This window comes from Acanthochromis polyacanthus, chromosome 1 (assembly GCF_021347895.1).
Source record: "Acanthochromis polyacanthus isolate Apoly-LR-REF ecotype Palm Island chromosome 1, KAUST_Apoly_ChrSc, whole genome shotgun sequence".
Classification (NCBI taxonomy): Eukaryota; Metazoa; Chordata; class Actinopteri; family Pomacentridae; genus Acanthochromis; species Acanthochromis polyacanthus.
The window spans coordinates 64,653,341-64,669,573 of NC_067113.1; the positions used below are offsets into that span (position 1 = coordinate 64,653,341).

The 16,233-nt window shown below is 43.1% G+C and overlaps 1 protein-coding gene across 4 annotated transcripts in view; it reads left to right on the plus strand.

Moving 5' to 3' along the window:
* sult4a1 (sulfotransferase family 4A, member 1) overlaps positions 1-16,233 on the plus strand; it is a 101,515-nt gene that overhangs the window by 39,938 nt on the left and 45,344 nt on the right. The window lies entirely within an intron of this gene.

Genomic DNA, 16,233 nt, shown 5'->3' on the forward strand with positions numbered 1-16,233 from the left:
GAGAGATGAGGATGAGGAAATCATCATGACATACTTCAATCACAAGTGAGAGTTTTCGTCTGGTAGTGTTTTAAGTGAATGACAAAAAAACTTCAAGTGCATGTTCTGTGTTAAAGCCCCTTCACTATCATTCTCCTATCTCCTTAACCGATTTTAACCTTGAGTATACTGCCTGTTATCCATACAGCGTTCTTGCATGGAACTCTCCAGAATATGTCAAACAAATATTTGCTCTTTGCTTTGCCAAAAGTCTCTTCATAGATTATCTGGTCTTATCTGGTCTTATGAGGCTCCCACATGTCCTCTCTACTACAGATAGGCTTTTCTTAAAAGAGTCCTCTTAGAACTGAACAGAGACTTTGTTGTATTTATCATCTGAAAGACGGCCTGTATCAATGAAAAAATCAGTTCTCTTTTTATTGTACATAATTTTCTGTGTATTTTCTAACAATATCTTAATAGTCTTTATTATGGATCACTTATATGAAATACCATAAAAAAAATATCTGAAATATAATAAGAGCAAAGAACATTTACACAAAGTATCAGCATACATCAAGCATAAATAATTAAATCCAGTAAAATCAGGAGAGGCTTTACAGTGAGAGTATGTTTTCAGCAGTGATTCAAAAAATGGTCACTGACTCAGCCGACCTGATTACCTCAGGCAGCGTGCTCCATAGCTTCATAGTTCCATAGTTTCCAGCCACACCCCTGGGGCTGATAAAAAGCTCTGTCTGAGGAGCTCAGGCTACAGGCTCATATGTGAACAACACCCTTAAAATTTTACACAATCTCAAATATTGTCATGAAATATTTGTGGAAATTTTTTTTTGTGTGTTTTCAAAGGTGTAGCAGCATTAGACAGACAAAGACTTTTTTGTTAATTGTTTACAAGAAAAACGAACAACTAAATTCTTGACAGCTTCAATATGTCAGTTCTCAACATTGTCGGTATCAAAGTCAACAAATAAGAGAGAGCGTGTTCAAAAACGGCACGAGGAGTAATTAAACCATCACATCATCAGATTATTATTTAGTAGTCCTGCCATTAGCAGCAGTAGAGCTCTAATCCTGGCTGGATGTTTCCCACCAGTCTTTCACACTGTTGAGGGTTAATTTGGTCCCATTCTTCTTGAATTACTGCTTTTAATTCTTCTAAATTCTTTGGTTTATGCTTTCAGACAGACCTTTTGATAATCCACCACAGATTTTTAATGGGGCTCATGTCTGGGGATTGAGCTGGCCACTCTTAGACCTGGATACTGAGCTCCTGCAGCCAAGTTCTACTGGTCCTGGATGTGTTTGAGGAGCATTATCTGGTAGAAACATCCAGTTTAGATCTTGACGGAACAGAGCATGTGCAGAAAGGAGCTTGTGGGTTTGGAGAATGGAACAATACTTGGCAGAGTTCAATGCGCTATCACAGACAGAGAGATGACCAAAACGAGCAGCACTCATGCATCCCCAAACCATGATACTGCCTCCACCATGCTTGACAGTAGGTACTGTACATGCTGGAGATAATGCTTCACCTGGCCTTCTGCGTACCCTCACATTAGCAGGAGGAAGGTAAAGCTTCTTCCACTTCCTGGCTGTCCAGTTCTTGTGTGTTTGGGCTCAATGACGCCAGACTAACCTCTGTCACTCTTTGATCAGGGGCTTCTTGACAGCCTTGTAGGACCTTAAGCCGTGATCTAAAAGTCAGCCACGTATAGTACGGGTGGAACACTGGACAATACTTTGGTTTGACCACTGCTGCTGCAGCTCCTTGATGTCATTCATTGGTTTTCCTGCACATGTGGATCAGGATGTGGTCATTTCTTGCTGAAGAAACCGGTGGCCGCCCAGATCTTGGTTTGTCTTCCAAGCTCATCTCAAGCTCATCTCAAGTTCATCTGTATTTCTGTAGAGTGTATCCAACTGCTGAAGGACTGCATCTGCACTTCCTGGCTATTTGGCAGCAGTTGTACCCTTCTTTACTGAGAGTCTGTATCTTCAGGCATGTTTCCTGTGTTAGGTTCTTTGTTTTAGTCATTCTGTCTCTGAAGAACTTTCAAATGTGGTGCTTTATATAGACACGAAGCACAGCAGCAAAAATTGAGTTGTTTAATAAAAAGCCTTCATTAGTGGATCACTGGTATCAAAATGACTCAGTACTCAAAATCAATCAATTTTAAGTTTGTAATAGCTTTTTAGGAACTGTTTAGTATTTTGGCTGTGAATGTACTAAAAGAAACTGCTCTTGAAGAGCCAAGAGTGATTCTTAATGCAGTACTTCACAAGTGCATGGAGTGTCTGAAAACGTTTTTCCCAACACTGTATGTAGAATGTAAAGAGGCCAAGAGGAGCTTTCGAAAGTCAACATCAAAGTGTAGTTGGAGCCAGTGTAAGGAAACTAAAACAGATGTGATGTGGTCTTTTCTCTTAATTCTAGCTAAAAGTTTAGAGGTTGGATTCTGCAGGTGCTGTTTAATAGATTTTGGTTGAGGTAAAGGAAGATACTGTAACTGTTGAGGTGTGAGGAGATGAGAGTTTGTAAATGATCTGTCCTTACATAATAAATATAGCAGAATGGGCTTCTTTCCACTGTCCAAAAGCCTGTATGCTAAGATAAGCCAACCATGACCTTCCATAGGACACAGTGTTCATAAAAAGGCATATGCTTTATAGTGGAGTTATGATTGACAGGATGATTCTGTATCACAGTGTGTAGTATTCTTGAAGTTCTTTCAGTCAGATCCTGTCAGACTTGGATCCTCTGATCCAAGTCAGACCCCTTGCTCATTATATCTGCTTTCAAAAGCCTACTGTGATGGCTAAATACCAAATTTTAAGCAACTATGTAAAGTGTCTGAGTATTTTGATAAGCGCTATACAAATAAAATATATTATTAGGCCCGAGCCCCTGGCGGCCCAGGGCGAAGGGCCTATTGTTTATGCAACACAGACAATGCGCAGCGCTCGACCATGGACTTTCACACGCTCAAACACACAAAAATGACAAGTCGAGCATGCAGCGCTCGATCAGGGACATGGGCCGACATGTCCACAAACACATACAGCGACTTGCACTCACACACACATGCACAAACACAAAAACACACACACACACACACACACACACACACACACACACACACACACACACACACACACACACTCTCTCACACACAAAAGTGACTTGTTGAGCGCGTAGAGCTCGACCACAGACATTCACACTCTCAAACCACCTCACAGACACGTTGGGCTTGTCGAGACCTTTTTGCGGCGTGGCAACGCCGCAAATTTGATGTCAAATTTTGCCATTTTTTGTGCGTGATAAATGGCTGCCATTCATACATAATGACTCCAATCCGAACCACATTTTAAACACTTATTGACCCTTCCTACCTGGACACATTGACAGCGAAATTTTGACAATCAACATTACAGCGCCCCCGACAGAATCAAAATAAAATCTCTATGGGGAGTAAAATTATTAGTTTGTCAGAAATGAATGAAATTTGGGTGACTATTCCTTCATGTGGTCCCAATCAAAAAAGCGAATGGTAACCATGTTGTAATTTTAACGGTGTTGCCGTGGCGATGGCTGAAGTTCCCCATGTTATTCTAATGGGCCCAAGTGAAAAATCTCCCATTATATTAAATTTACCTGTTACCATGGAAACGTCCCAGATTCGACACATGAATTCTGACACATGCAGGTGAAAAACATCAATGGTATCCATGCAGTATTTTGGACGGTGTTGCTGTGGCGATGGCCAACATGTCACATGTTGTCATAATGCAGCAATGAATGAGCATGGCTCCTGTTTGCTCATTTGTAAATATTTTGATGAAATTTTGATTTACGCTCGCCACAAAAAACGGGGCAGGTCAGGTCGGTGGCCGGCGAGGGCCTTTTTATGCTGCTTGCGGCTTTAATTAGGGTCTGAGCACCGAGGTGATGAGGACAGGCGGTGCAAGGGCACCGACTGTCCAAGGCACCAGCAGTGCCTAGGACCCTATTGGAACCTTAGGGTTTTTTATTAGGGTCCGAGCACCGAGGGTGCCGAGGACAGGCGGTGCAAGGGCACCGACTGGCCAAGGCACCAGCGGTGCCTAGGACCCGATTGGAACATTAGGGTTTTTTATTTTTCTTCCTTATTATTAGGGTCCGAGCACCGAGGTGCCGAGGACAGGCGGTGCAAGGGCACCGGCTGCCCAAGGCACCAACGGTGCCGTAGGACCCTATTGAAACCCTACGATTTATTATTAGGGTCCGAGCACCGAGGGTGCCGAGGACAGGCGGTGCAAGGGCACCGACTGTCCAAGGCACCAACGGTGCCGAGGACCCTATTGGAACCTTAGGGTTTTTTAGGGTCCGAGCACCGAGGTGCCGAGGACAGGCGGTGCAAGGGCACCGACTGGCCAAGGCACCAGCGGTGCCTAGGACCCTATTGGAACCTTAGGGTTTTTTATTTTTCTTCCTTATTATTAGGGTCCGAGCACCGAGGTGCCGATGACAGGCGGTGCAAGTGCACCGGCTGTCCAAGGCACCAACGGTGCCGTAGGACCCTCTTGTAACCTTAGGGTTTTTTAATATTAGGGTCCGAGCACCGAGGTGCCGAGGACAGGTGGTGCAAGGGCACCGACTGTCCAAGGCACCAGCGGTGCCAAGGACCCTATTGAAACCCCAGGGTTTATTATTATTATTATTATTTTTTTTTTTTTTTTTTTTCTCCCGTAAAGTAAATTGGCTTTTTGGCGGCCTTATCATACTCCAAAACGCGTGAAATTTGGCATGCACATCAGGACTGGCGAAAAATTTGATATTTTATGGGAATTGCGCATGTGCGTGGCAAAATGGCTCTATAGCGCCACCTGCAAAGTTGAAAAAGTAGTCATTAGGCCAGGAAGTGGTGTCTAATTCTTCTCAACATGCTCCAATCTGCCTGAAACTTTACATGTATGATGACAGTCCTGTCCTGATGTCATCCACATAGGGATATTCATTGACAGTCATAGCGCCACCTTGTGGTTTCAGGAAATAGACATCTTTTACACTTTCATGCCCTATTGTTACCCGGTGGATCATATTCACTTCAAATGCAGTGACAACAGCCTAAACACATTGATGATGCATCCCAGTGAAAATGGTGACTTGTCATCACAGGGCGTGTCTGTGGCGGCCAAACCAATTTCGATGTTTCGCCATGAAAATTTAACGATTCATATCTCAGCTGAACAAGATCCTATCTGCCCCAAACTTCACATGATGGACACCAGGTCCAGTCTGAACACATCCACACTCATAAATTTTGAAAAAGTCATAGCGCCACCTGTTGGTAATAGTAAGTTTAAGGCCTTATATTTTCAGGTACAATGGCCCCAAACGTGGTGATATCATGCTGGAAATTGGTCAGTCGAGTCTTCACCTCTTGACAATCCCACATTGTCAAGGGTGTGACATTTCATGCAACGCTGTTGCCGTAGCAACCAAATATCGCCATGCAAAACAAAGTGCTATTTGACAGGTTAGAAATACTCCAATGCTCACTAAAATTACCACACACATCACCATCAACCCAAGGAACGACACCGTATGCATCTCGGCACTGCACATGCTATAGCGCCCCCTACAGTATTTTTAACAAACAGCCCCCCCAGCACATTTCACCTACATCCATGAAATTTGGGAGGCTTATAGAGCACATCAGGACGCACAAAAAAGCCTCTTGGAGCCATGTCCTAAACCCAACAGGAAGTCGGCCATCTTGGATTAATTGTGAGATTTTTGATGATTTTTCTCATTTTTGAGAGTTAATACCTCCTCGGGGATAATTCCAGGAGACCTGAAATTTTGTCAGTCCACACAGCAGGACTTGGTGATGAAATGTTATCAAAAGTTTAACCAGAAGCCAAATGGCGTGGCCATGGCGACCATCAGCGTTTTGATGCTTCGCCATGAAACATCAACTGCTGTATAACTCTCCTCTGCATGCTCCAATCTGCCTCAAACTTTCCATGTGTGATCACAATCCAATCCTGATCACATCTACAGGCCAACACACACTCTCAGTCGCAGCGCCACCTGTTGGAGGGACAGTAAATGCTGTATAACTGGCCTCTACATGATCAAATCAGCCTGAAACTTTTCATGAGTGATTAGAGTCCAACCCTCATCACATCCACTGTGTGAAATACACTCTGAGTTACAGCGCCACCTGGTGGATAGACAGGAAATGCTCTATAACTGCTCTGAACATGCTACAGTCTGGCTGAAATTTTACATGTATGATTGGACTCTGGTCCAGATGCGATTCAGAGGCCGACATACACTCTCAGTCACAGCGCCACCTGGTGGACGTGCGTGGATTCACCCACCAGCGTGGATGCGAGGACCCGTCCATCGCTGCTTGCAGCTTTAATTATTACTATTTTTTTTTTTTTTTCTCCCGTAAAGTAAATTGGCTTTTTGGCGGCCTTATCATACTCCAAAACGCGTGAAATTTGGCATGCACATCAGGACTGGCGAAAAATTTGATATTTTATGGGAGTTGCGCATGTGCGTGGCAAAATGGCTCTATAGCGCCACCTGCAAACTTGAAAAAGTAGTCAATAGGCCAACTGCCACAGTGTTTCATGTACAGCTACAATATTTGGTGGGCATATGCAGAACATCAGGACACACCAAAAAGTCAATTACAGCCACGCCCTAAACCCAACAGGAAGTCGGCCATCTTCAATTTGCTGTAAATTTTTCAAACTTAATCGCTCCTCGGGAAATGAATTGCCTTTTTGGCGACCTTATCATATTCCAAAATGCGTGAAATTTGGCGTGCACATCAGGACTGGCAAAAAATTTGATATTTTATGGGAGTTGCGCATGTGCGTGGCAAAATGGCTCTATAGCGCCACCTGCAAACATGAAAAAGTAGTCATTAGGCCAACTGCCACAATGTTTCATGTACAGCTACAATATTTGGTGGGCATATGCAGAACATCAGGACACACCAAAAAGTCAATTACAGCCACGCCCTAAACCCAACAGGAAGTCGGCCATCTTCAATTTGCTGTAAATTTTTCAAACTTAATCGCTCCTCGGGAAATGAATTGCCTTTTTGGCGACCTTATCATATTCCAAAACGCGTGAAATTTGGCGTGCACATCAGGACTGGCGAAAAATTTGATATTTTATGGGAGTTGCTCATGTGTGTGGCAAAATGGCTCTATAGCGCCACCTGCAAAATTGAAAAGTGGTCATTAGGCCAACTTTCACAATGTTTCATTTACAGCTACAATATTTGGTGGGCATATGCAGAACATCAGGACACACCAAAAAGTCAATCACAGCCACGCCCTAAACCCAACAGGAAGTCGACCATCTTGAATTTGCTGTAAATTTGTCAAAATTAATTTCTCCCGGCAAATGAATTGCCTTTTTGGGGGCCTTATCATAAACCAAAACGCGTGAAATTTGGCGTGCACATCAGGACTGGCCAAAACTTTGATATTTTATGGGAGTTGCGCATGTGTGTGGCAAAATGGCTCTATAGCGCCACCTGCAAAATTGAAAAATTGGTCATTAGGCCAACTTCCACAAAGTTTCATTTACACCTACAATATTTGGTGGGCATATGCACCACATCAGGACTTACCAAAAAGTCAATCACAGCCACGCCCTAAACCCAACAGGAAGTTGGTCATCTTGAATTTGCTGTACATTTGTCAAAATTAATAGCTCCTAGTGGATAAGTCTGAGAGAACTGAAATTTGGCCAGGACATGCACCAGACCTTTCTGATGAAAAGATGGGCAGGAAATGCTGTATAACTGGTCTGAACATGCTCCAATCTGGCTGAAATTTTACGTGTGATTAAACTCTGGTCCAGATGTGATTCAGAGGCCGGCACACACTCTCAGTCACAGCGCCACCTGGTGGACGTGCATGGATTCGCCGACCAGCGTGGATGAGAGGACCCGTCCATCGCTGCTTGCAGCTTTAATTATTATTATTTTACAAGTCCACCACGTTTTGCTTAATTTGACCCCCTAAACGTGCATAACTTTTTGAGAAATTTGGCACGTACGTCGGGTCACCCGAAAAATTCGATATTCTGAAAAAAAATCTGCAAAAAGTCTATAGCGCCACCTAGGGACACCACAAACGGCAACAAACCACAAGGGCAACACAAAAGGCTACAGCTCTTTGCACAGGAATGTCGTAGAGACATGCAACCACCACTCACATGTTTGTCCGCTCGAGCTCTACGAAAACCTGTCTGACCGATTTGAGCTATCTTCAATCTAGGGGGCGCTCTAACCCCAAATATGAAAACCCTTAAAACATTATCTCCTCCGACACCGTACAATATTTCGGCTTCATATTTGCACAGATTATAGTGAATTTACAGCCAAACAAAAGTTATCAAAAGAAAAAGGCTAACTTGTCTAGTTTTTCTTTTATAAGCTGTCAAAGCTTGTCTTCACCTGAAACCATGTTTCGCTTCAATTTCGCCCCCTAAACATGCATGTATTTTGCTGAAATTTGGTACGCAGGTCCGGTCTGCTGAAAATTTCAATATTCTGAAAACAAATTCTGGAAAAACTCTATAGCGCCACCTTGGGACACAAACAAACTGTATAAATCACAAATAAAATCAGCTCTTCGCACAGGAATGTCGTAGAGACATGCAACCACCACTCACGCGTTCGTCTGCTCGAGCTCTACCAAACCTGTTGGACTGATTTGAGCTAGCTTCAATCTTAGGGGCGCTATAATGCAAAATATGAAAACCCTTTAAAGATTATCTCCTCTGACACCGTAGAATATTCCGGCTTCATATTTTGGCAGGTTATAGTGAATATCCAGCCAAACAAAAGTTATCAAAAGAAAAAGGCTAACTTGTCTTGTTTTTCTTTTATAAGCTGTCAAAGTTTGTGTTCACCTGAAACCGTGTTTCGCTTAATTTGACCCCCTAAACGTGCATAACTTTTTGTGAAATTTGGTACGCAGGTGCAGTCCCCTGAAAATTTCAATATTCTGCAAAAAATATCTTGAAAAACTTTGTAGCGCCACCTCGGGACACAAATACTGAAAAGATCACAAATGGCCTCAGCTCTTTGCACAGGAATGTCGTAGAGACATGCAACCACCACTCACGCGTTCATCTACTCGAGCTCTACGAAAACCTGTCAGCGAATTTGAGTTATCTTCAATCTAGGGGGCGCTATAACCTGAAATATGCAAACCTTTTAAAAATTATCTCCTCCGAAACCGTACAATATTCCGGCTTCATATTTGTACATATTATAGTGAATATCCCACCAAGCAAAAGTTATCAAAAGAAAAAGGCTAACTTGTCTAATTTTTTTAAAGAAGCTGTCAAAGTTTGTCTTCACCTGAAACCATGTTTCGCTTCAATTTCAACCCCTAAACCTTCATGGATTTTGCTGAAATTTGGTATGCATGTGCAGTCTTCTGAAAATTTCAATATTCTGAAAAAAAAAATCTGGAAAAACTTGATAGCGCCACCTAGGGACACAAAAATCATAAATGGCCTCAGCTCTTCGCACAGGAATGTCGTACAGACATGCAACCACCACTCACGCATTTATCTGCTCAAGCTCTACGAAAACCTGTCGACGGATTTGAGCTATCTTCAACCGATGGGGCGCTATACACCAAAATATGCAAAACCTTTAAACATTATCTCCTCCTAAACCGTACAATATTCCGGCAGAGGAACTCCTGTCGCTTTCATCGTCGGTCACGGACGGCACTTGCTTGCTGACCGTGCGGGGGACGGGCGAGGTCCCGCCCAATGCTGCTTGCAGCTTTAATTATTAGGGTCCAAGCACCAACGGTGCCGAAGGACCCTATTGGAACCTTAGGGTTTTTATTATTAGGGTCCGAGCACCGAGGTGCCGAGGACAGGCGGTGCAAGGGCACCGGCTGTCCAAGGCACCAACGGTGCCGTAGGACCCTATTGAAACCCTACGGTTTATTATTATTATTTGTCTCTCGGAACAATTGCATTTTGAGGGCCTAAACATGCTCAAAAACTCATGAAAATTTGTACACACATCAGGACTGGTGAAAAATTTCATATTTTAAAGGAATTGTAGAGGTGTGTGGCAAAATGGCTCCATAGCGCCCCCTACACTTTCCCACGCCCATCATGTTTCACCTACAGCTACCAAATTTGGTACACATATGCAGCACATCAGACTGAACAAAAAAGTCAGTGACAGCCATATTCCAAACCCAACAGGAAGTGAGCTATTTTAAGTTGAATGTCAGATTTTGCCCATTTTTCATTTTTTCCAGAGCGAACTCCTCCCAGGGGGAAACTCCAATTCGCCTCAAATTCAACCAGTACATACAGGAGGCCTTAATGAGCAAAAGTTATTAAAATCTTTTTCAAAAGTCAAAGGGCGTGTCCATGGCGGTCTGTGGAATTTTGATCCTTCGCCATGAAATTTCAAGTTGTGTGTAAATGCCCTGAACATGCTCCAATCTGCCTGAAACTTTATATGTATGATCAGATTCCTGCCCTGATCACATCCATATGATGAAATCCATTCACAGTCAGAGCGCAACCTGCTGGCAACAGAAAATGTCATTTTTTACACTTTGATGTATTATTCTTTGTCTCTTGCTCAGATTCACCTCAAATGTGGTGAAATAAACCTTAACATGTTGATGATTATTCACAGTGAAAATGGTGACGTGTCATAAAAAGGTGTGTCTGTGGCGGCGCGGCGAATTTAGATGTCTCGCCATGACGACTAAAATGTTTATATCTCAGCAAATCCTAATTGTATCTGCCCCAAACTTCATGTGCTGGACACCATTCCCAGTGTGAGGTCATCCACGGTGAAATTTTGGAAAAAGTCATAGCGCCACCTATTGGTAAGAAAGAAGTTTTAGAAATTAACATTTGGCGCACACCATTGCTTCCAGATACTTTCATATCAATTCTGAAAATTGGGTCCAGTCCTGATTCTCAACCCCAGAACAATACCAGAAAAAATAGTGTGAAGATTTTGAATATTGTATGAAATCCTGTTGCCTGTGCCAACCGCGTTTGTTTTGTGACAAAACAAAGTAATTTTTGACAGGCTTAGAAGCTGCTAACAGCTCACACAAAATTTACACACACATACACTGTCGTCTCCAAGGAATAAGAACTGTATGCATCTCTGCCAGGGCATGTGCATGCGCCCCCTGCAGTATGTTTAATAAACAGCCCCGGCAGCACGTTTCACCAAGATCCACAAAATTTGGGAGGCCTACAGAGCACACCAGGACACACAAAAAAGCCTCTTGGAGCATCCCCTAAACTCAACAGGAAGTCCGCCATTTTGAATTAGTGGATAAATTTTCTCTATTTTTTTAATTTTTGAGAGCGAACTCCTCCAAGGAGTTAACTCAAAGAACCTCAAATTTTCCAGGATATACAACACGATGTCATGATCAAAAGTTATTAAAAGATTCTTCCAGAGTCAAAGGGTGTGGACATGGCGGCCTCCCGAATTTTGATGGTTCGCCATGAAACATCAAGTGTTATCTAACTATCCTCTGCATGCTCCAATCTACCTCAGACCTCACATGATTGAACACAGTCCTGTCCTGATCATATTTATAGGCCAAAATACATTCACAGCATGTGCCATAGCGCCCCCTACAGCATTTAAATAAATAGCCTCCACAGAGACTTTCACCTATGACTATGAAATTTGGCATGCATATGCAGCACGTCAGTGTAAACAAAAAGTCTCTTGGAGTCATTCTCTAAACCCAACAGGAAGTCCGCAATTTTGAATTAAATGTCAGATTTTTGTCATTTTCCACAATTGATTTCTCACAGGTAATAGCTCCAAAACACTGAAATTGGGACAAAAATATAAAACACGCCTTCAGGTTGCATGTTTGTGAAAATTGTTCACAAAACTCAAAGGGCTGTGGCCATGGCAGCCAACTGAACTTTCATGTTACGCCATGACGCAGGGCGTCTTGTGGAAATCCCCTGTACATGCTGCAATCTGCCTCAAACTTTACATGTTTGAGCACAGTCCAGTCCTGATGAGTTCATAGACCAATATACAGTCACAAAGATAGCGCCACCTGGTGGATGGACAGAAAGTGCTGCATAAATAGCCTGTACATGCTCCAATCTGCCTGAAATTTGACCTGTGTGCTCAGATCCAGCCTTTGTGACATTCATGGGCCTAAATACACTCTCAGTCGCAGCATTGCCTGGTGGAAATGCTTGGGGTCGCCGACCAGCAAGATGCGAGGACCCTTTCAACGCTGCTTGCAGCTTTAATTATTATTATTATTATTTGTCTCTCAGAACAACTGCATTTTTGAGGGCCGAAACATGCTGAAAAAAGTCATGAAAATTTGCACACACATCAAAACTGGCGAAAATTTTCATATTTTGTAGGGCATGTGACGGTGTGTGCAAAAATGGCTCCATAGCGCCCTTACAAAATTTAAAAGTGGTATTAGGCCAACTCAGAGGGAATTTGGGTCTGGACCTACAAAATTTGGGAGGCATATGCAGCCACATCAGGAAACACAAAAAAGTCAATCACAGCCATGCTCTAAACCCAAACAGGAGTGCGCCATCATGCGTTAACTGTACAAAATCTATGATGAACTCCTCCTCGGAGGAAAGTGTTAGCGATCTGAAATTTGCCAGTACATACAGTCGGCCTTCCTGAGAAAAAGTTATCAAAATCTTCCTCCATAGTCAAAGGGTGTGGTCGTGGCGGCCTGTCGAAATTTGATCCTTCGCCATGAAACAGGAAATGCTGTGTAACTCTCCTGAACATGCTTCCAATATGAATGAAATTTTACATGTATGATCACAGACCTGCCTCGATGACATCCATATAGCAAAAATGATTAACAGTCACAGCGCCACCTTGTGGTATCAAGAATTTGACATTTTTTAGACTTTCATGTACTATTCTTAGCCTGTTGCTCAGATTCACCTCAGATGTTGTGACAAAAACCCTGAACACATTGATGATGAATCACAGAAAAATGGTGACGTGTCATGAAAAGGCGTGTCTGTGGCGGCATGGCAAAGTTTGATGTTTCGCCATGAAAATTGAAGTGTTCATATCTCAGCTGCAAAGGATCCTATCTGCCCCAAACTTCATGTGCTGGACACCAGAACCAGTTTGAGGACATCCACACTGAAAAATTTAGAAAAAGTCATAGCGCCACCTATTGGTGACAAGCAGTTTAGAAATTACATTTGCACATATCATTGCTCCAAACTTTGTCATATCATTCTGAAAATTGGTCAGCTGATACTTCACCCCCAGACAATACCACAGTGTGAAGATTTTGATATTTGATGAAATGCTGTTGCCGTGCCAACGCGTTGTTTTTTGTGACAAACAAAGTACTTTTTGACAGGCTTAGAATGTTCAACGCTCACCAAAATTTACACACACATCACAGTCGTCTCAGGAATAACACTGTATGCATCTCTGCAGGGCATGTGCTATAGCGCCCCCTGCAGTATGTTTAATAAACAGCCCCGGCAGCATGTTTCACCTCCATCCACAAAATTTGGGAGGCCTATAGAGCACACCAGGACACACAAAAAAGCCTCTTGGAGCCATCCCCTAAACTCAACAGGAAGTCCGCCATTTTGAATTAAGTGGATAAAATTTCTGTATTTTTTTCATTTTTGAGAGCGAACTCCTCCTCGGGGTTAAGGTCTAGAGAGCTGAAATTTTGCCAGGATATACAACACGATGTTCTGATCAAAAGTTATCAAAGGATTCTTGCAGAGTCAAACGGTGTGGACATGGCGACCTCCTCAATGTTGATGGTTTGCCATGAAACATCAAGTGCTACCTAACTATCCTCTGCATGCTCCAATCTACCTCAGACCTCACATGATTAAACACAGTCCTGTCCTGATCACATTTATTGGCCAAAATACATTCACAGCATGTTCCGTAGCGCCCCCTACAGCATTTTTAAGAATAGCCTCCTCAGAGACTTTCACCTATGACTATGAAATTTGGCATGCATATGTAGCACTTCATTGCAAACAAAAAAGTCTCTTGGAGTCATTCTCTAAACTCAATAGGAAGTCCGCTATTTTGAATTAAATGTCAGATTTTTGGTGTTTTTGATCATTTTCAACAATTGATTTCTCACAGGCAATAGCTCCAAAACACCTGAAATTGGGACAATATATACTACACGCCTTCAGGTTGAGTATTTGTGAAAATTGTTCACAAAACTCAAAGGGCGTGGCCATGGCAGCCAACTGAACTACAATGTTACGCCATGAAGCAGGACATCTTATGTAAATCCCCTGTAAATGCTGCAATTGCCTGAAACTTTACATGTTTGATCAGAGACCGGTCCTTATGAGTTTCATAGACCAATATACAGTCACAGAGATAGCGCCACCTGGTGGATGGACAGAAAGTGCAGCATAAATAGCCTGTACATGCTCCAATCTGCCTGAAATTTGACCTGTGTGCTCAGAATCCAGCCTTTGTGACATCCGTGGGCCTAAATATACTCTCAGTCGTAGCATTGCCTGGTGGACATGCTTGGGGTCGCCGACCAGCAAGGATGCGAGGACCCGTTCAACGCTGCTCGCAGCTTTAATTATTAGGGTCCGAGCACCGAGGTGCCGAGGACAGGCGGTGCAAGGGCACCGGCTGTCCAAGGCACCAACGGTGCCGTAGGACCCTATTGGAACCCTACGGTTTATTAGGGTCCGAGCACCGAGGTGCCGAGGACAGGCGGGTGCAAGGGCACCGGCTGTCCAAGGCACCAACGGTGCCGTAGGACCCTATTGAAACCCTACGGTTTATTATTATTATTATTATTATTATTTGTCTCTCAGAACAACTGCATTTTTGAGGGCCTAAACATGCTCAAAAACTCATGAAAATTTGTACACACACCAGAACTGGTGAAAAATTTTATATTCTAAAGGAATTGTGGTAGTGTATGACAAAATGGCTCCATAGCGCCCCCTACAAAATTTTAAAAAGTGGTATTAGGCCAACTCGGAGGGAATTTGGCCGAGAGCTAAAAAATTTGGGAGGCATATGCAGCACATCAGGAAACACAAAAAAGTCAATCACAGCCATGCTCTACACCCAACAGGAAGTGCGCCATCATGCGTTAACTGTACAAAATCTATGATGAACTCCTCCTAGGGGAAAAGTCTGAGCGATCTGAAATTTTGCCAGTACATACAGCAGACCTTCCTGAGAAAAAGTTATCAAAATCTTCCTCCATAGTTAAAGGGTGTGGTCGTGGCGGCCTGTCGAAATTTGATCCTTCGCCATGAAACAGGAAATGCTGTCTAACTCTCCTGAACATGCTCCGATCTGAATGAAACTTTACATGTATGATCACAGACCTGCCTCGATGACATCCATACAGCAAGATTCATTCACAGTCACAGCGCCACCTTGTGGTATCAAGAATTTGACATTTTTTAGACTTTCATGTACTATTCTTAGCCTGTTGCTCAGATTCACCTCAGATGTTGTGACATAAGCCTGAACACATTGATGATGAAGCACAGAAAAAATGGTGACGTGTGATGAAAAGGCGTGTCTGTGGCGGGACGGCAAAGTTTGATGTTTCGCCATGAAAATTGAAGTGTTCATATCTCAGCTGCAAAGGATCCTATCTGCCCCAAACTTCATGTGCTGGACACCAGAACCAGTTTGAGGACATCCACACTGAAAAATTTAGAAAAAGTCATAGCGCCACCTATTGGTAACAAGCAGTTTAGAAATTACATTTGCACACATCATTGCTCCAAACTTTGTCATATCATTCTGAAAATTGGTCAGCTGATTCTTCACCCCCAGACAATACCACAGTGTGAAGATTTTGATATTTGATGAAATGCTGTTGCCGTGGCAACGCGTTGTTTTTGTGACAAACAAAGTACTTTTTGACAGGCTTAGAATGTTCAACAGCTCACCAAAATTTACACACACATCACAGTCGTCTCAAGGAATAACACTGTATGCATCTCTGCAGGGCATGTGCTATAGCGCCCCCTGCAGTATGTTTAATAAACAGCCCCGGCAGCATGTTTCACCTCCATCCACAAAATTTGGGAGGCCTATAGAGCACACCAGGACACACAAAAAAGCCTCTTGGAGCCATCCCCTAAACTCAACAGGAAGTCCGCCATTTTGAATTAAGTGGATAAAATTTCTGTATTTTTTT